This window comes from Jatropha curcas, chromosome 6 (assembly GCF_041381405.1).
Source record: "Jatropha curcas cultivar XTBG-Jc1 chromosome 6, XTBG_Jcur_1.0, whole genome shotgun sequence".
Taxonomy (NCBI): domain Eukaryota; kingdom Viridiplantae; phylum Streptophyta; class Magnoliopsida; order Malpighiales; family Euphorbiaceae; genus Jatropha; species Jatropha curcas.
The window spans coordinates 7,964,000-7,968,774 of NC_143156.1; the positions used below are offsets into that span (position 1 = coordinate 7,964,000).

Below are 4,775 nucleotides of genomic sequence, written 5' to 3' on the forward strand. Positions count from 1 at the left end.
TTTTTTATTGAATCTACAAAATTTTGACGTATGTCCTTTTTTACCATAATTATAACAAGTTAAATATTTATAAGAATTTTTATTTGAGGATTTATATGGTTGCTTTCTTTTATATTTCTTATGGGGTTTTGACTTTTCTTTATGATAATATTTATCTTGACTTGGTTTAGATCTATAATATTTTTTATAATACTTATTTTTATAGTGGTTTTTAGGTTTAGTTGGTTTAGGACACTGGCCTGTACATCGCTGAGTAGATGTTATGTCATAATCAAACTATTTACAAAATGATCCTAATTCTTGTTTAGTTGTATGCATCTCATATTTTAAAGTTCTTTGAAGTTTTAAGTCATGACAAATCTGTAATCCTTCTTTTTGAATTATACTATTTAACTGTCCGTATGTTAATTTATTATAAGGTATTGGGTTACCAAATTGTTGTTTTATATAATTCCTAACATTTTCACCCAAGAAAAAAGGTAGTCCGGCTAAGAACTTCTCTTTCCAAAAGGCTTGATTAGAATCTTCTCTTAACATTAACCTAGTAAGAAAAGTAGTTTTATAATATTGAAAATCACTTAATTTTTTACATTTTAAATTGCTTAATAATTCTGCATTTTTATCTTTTAAGTGTGATGGATCCCCGATAAAATGTAATGAAATGGTGAGTATTAATGTTGATACTGCATCCTGAATAGGTTCACCATTTTCATCATATATTGGATCTCCTTCATTATTTACTTGGACTGAATTTAAGATTTCTAAATGTTGTTGGTCAGTTAGGTGATAATCCCACCAACCTTTAAGTTGACCTGTAAATCCTGCTATAATTATTTCTGCTATAGCCCTATCTGATATAATTGACTGAGTTTTATAGGCATTAGCTGCCATAGTCATTTGTTGTAGTATACCTAATATATTATATTCAGATAGTCCATCTATATTCCATTCATAAATTGTAGTTGCATTATATTTAAATTGAGATATAGAATTTGGTTTATCTATTAAGCCTAAATCTGGTGCTCTATTTACTAATTCTCTATGTGATATATTTAATATGTCTTTATGTGATATAGGGTTTAGTTCAAATTGTTTAATATCGTCTGATTTAGGTTCACTGAATTCAGATTGAGAGTTTTCTTCTATAATGTTTATATTTCTAGATGTTTGAGGGGTTTCAGGTGCTACTTGTTGAGTAGTGTCTGAATGTAGTTCAAGTTTATTGAGCTGTGCCTTTAATGTTCCTAAGAATTCATTTTGACTAAATTTAGAAAGTTGATATGGTTTAAAAATGTGGGATTTTATCTGTTCTTTACCCTTTACATTAACACCTATAATTGGTTTTTCTTCTAATAAGTTTTCTATTCTTTTTAATTGGGTATTTAGACAAATTAAACTTGCATTACTAAAATTATTTTGTTCAATGAGTTTTTTATCTGTATCATTTTCTCTAGCTATTTTATATGGAGCACAAACAATTTCATTATCTTGGTATTTTAATTTACTAATTGTTTTAGGTGGAAAATCACTTTGTATAATTCTATCATTTACAATCCATTCTGGGCGTTTATCTCTGACTGTGATAGGATTTAAACTTTTATTGGAACAATCTTCTTTAGTTAATGCAAACCAATCAAAGAATTTGATTTGAGTTTGAGTGTTTAGTTTATAATTCAAGTATTCATATTTTAAATCCTCAAAGGTATGAGTTTTTAGTATCCTATTTAATTTCATCAAGTTTTTAGTTTTAGTTATTTCTTTTATTAGTCCTTTTTCTATGTCCTCTTTACTGAGTACATTTAATTCTCTATTTATTTCATTTATATTTTCAGTTATAGCTGAAGCTGTTAGTGATTCAGGTGATGAATTTACTAAATGTGATTGCTGGTTTATATAGGTGTCAACAGGATTATAGACTGCTTGCGGAATTGAAGAGCTATAATCAACACCTTTCATTTTAAGAGATTGACCAGGAATATCTGAAGTAGAATACCTGGGTTTGACTAATGTTTGAATAATAGGTTTAGGTTCTGTATCTTTATATTTTGCATAAATTACTGAAGGTATGTTTGAAGAGGGTTTATCAGTATCATCTGTGAGGACAGAAGATGATGATCCTGTATATCTTGAACTTTGACTTCTATTAAATTTTAATGTTACTTTACCATCTTCATATTGCTCAATTTTTTGTAAATTTATATTTGGTTTTACCTTTTCTGGAATAGGTGGAGGTACTATTCCTTCTAAGATCCATTCTTCTGGTAGAGTGATGTTTTTCCATTGAATGGTTTTAGGAATTACCGTATTAGTTTTACTTAAATCTGTTTGTAGGAATCTTGTTTCTCCTACTTTAGGTTGTAACTTATATTTAGTACCAAATGCTGAATTCATTGCTTTATAATGAATTTTATATATCAATGCTATAGGAATTGACCCTTGTTTCATTTTATAATTGTGAGTTTTAATTTCTAATACCATACTTTCTAGAATATTTACATCATTTAAGGAGATAGTCATATCTGGGTATACTTCAAAGGATATAGGTCCTTCACTTAAACTGGTTTCAACAGATCCTAACAAAGAATCTTGAAAGTTTAAAAATCTAGCATCTCTTACCACCGCTAAAATACTTGTGTTTAGTCCTTCCCTAGTTAAAGGTTTTATACCTACTTGGATTAATCCTATATGAATATAATTATATTTTTTACTTTTATTTTGTTGTAAGATTTTAGAAGAGAGAAGAGTAATCCTCTCAAATGGTTTACTTAACTAAAAATCTCTTTCTTCTGTTTTGATTACGTAATCAGTTCTCCATAAATTAAATTTAGAAATTTTATAAATTTGTTCTTTATCAACTTTAGGTATTTCCCATTCATCAATAGCTTTACTAAAATCTTGTAAAATTAATTCATTTCTATTTATGACCCTTTTTATTTCTGAAGTTTCAGAATCATCCGATTTAATACTACTAGCAGATCTACACAATAAAGGATCCATTTTAGAATATCAACAAGTTGCGGCCACTGCCTGGTTATACCCTTACTCAGCCTTTCAACACACGGCCATCAAACGGGTTCAGTAGGCATACCTAAAACTATCTATGATACTTCCAAATGAATTCTTTATTCTATAGTTGCTTAGCAATTTTTAAAAGGAATGGCTCTGATACCAACAAAACACAAAGATCCGATTACTAACTGCAAACTGCAATTAAGTTTTACCAGTATGTTGATTCTGAAGTAAATGCTATGATGAAAGACAAGATACCATTTATTTACAATAATCAAAACAATATTTCTGATGTGGAAGATCAGACAAAGCTGCATCCACAGAGCATACTTATCAACAAGCACAAGACAATAATAATTTTAAATGGTTTAGGGTTCCTGCAACCTTAACCTGGGATCCCCAGAATTAAGTCAGAGTGTGGAGGGAGAAGAGAAAGGTGCCGTCAACACGGACTTAGATTGTAGCAGTTTACAATAAAACACAAACTTTATTTAATTACAAAATAGAAATACAATATTTAATACAATATTTAAAACTTACAAAGAGTTTAAAATTTAAACTTTCTTCCACTGGATGCTTACAATGAACTGAGAGCTAAGAGGGAGAAAGGGATTATGAGTAGGAGTAAATTATGCGTAATACTAGGTTATGCCTTCACAAGGGGAGAGGCTCCCTTTTTATAATGAAAATTGAGAATCTTTACTATTTGCCTTTTACTGTTGATGAACAGTGGTTGGTCTGCCACCGAATCTTGACCTTTACTGTAAATGAACAGTGGTTGGTCTGCCACCGAATCTTGACCTTTACTGTAGATGAACAGTGGTTGGTCGGCCATCGAATCTTGACCTTTACTGTTCTTGACTTTTACTGTAGAAATAATAGTTTGGCTTTTACTGTTTGACAAATAAGGGAATCAAGGAATAAGGTTCCTTGTGCCTTGTTTTATATGGAATCAGAACAAGATGAGGACGATGATGTGTCCTTTTTCTTTTCTTTTCTTTTTATTTTCTCTTTTCTTTTTTCTTTTTCTTTTTGCTTTATCTTTTCTTTTCTTGCTCTTGCTTTTTTATCAGTTTTACTTTTGATTTTTATTGTTGACACTTCATCATCACTATCTTCAAAAGAAGATATCGAGACAGTTGAAGACGAAGAGGAAATGACTTTAGCATTGCCTTTATGACTTGTTTTAGAGGAGGATTTACTAGATGATGGATTTACGGGAGGGTCTGAACTGGTAGAAAGTTGTTGGAACATTTCTTGACAGATCAGTTTATATTCTTCAGGGGTTTTAGCTGCTGCTAACCGGGCTTGACATTGGGCTTTCTGGATACCAAATGTAGGATGATCCGGAATAGCTAATGTATGAGCATAGGTTAATGCTGGTTTAGAAGAGCTGGCTATTTTAGTCTGTATCCATTGACGAATTTTTACTTCAGTGGTGGTATTCTTGAAAGAGCCCCACCATTTTATTTTGTATCTTTTTACTAACATAGGAATTTGAGTTCCTGGGACATACTGATAATCGAAATACCATTGATATACCCAAGAGGTGAAGAAGGTCATACAATAATACATCAAAGATGGGATATGAACTTCTCCTGCGTTAGGTTTATAATGGGATTTAAAATAATGATATAAAGAAAGAATCTCACGAGTAATGATTTCCTCAGAGATACCTCTTGACTGCCACCATTTTTTAAACCAATTTGGAATTTTTAAATCAGTTCTGATATGTTGATCACAATATATAATTTGGTTTATCTATT

General features: G+C 30.5%; 1 pseudogene; it reads right to left on the minus strand.

Moving 5' to 3' along the window:
- Window positions 1–880: 880 nt before the first annotated feature.
- On the minus strand, window positions 881–2,997 carry LOC149495479 (uncharacterized; annotated as a pseudogene).
- Between the last annotated feature and the right edge of the window lie 1,778 nt (window positions 2,998–4,775).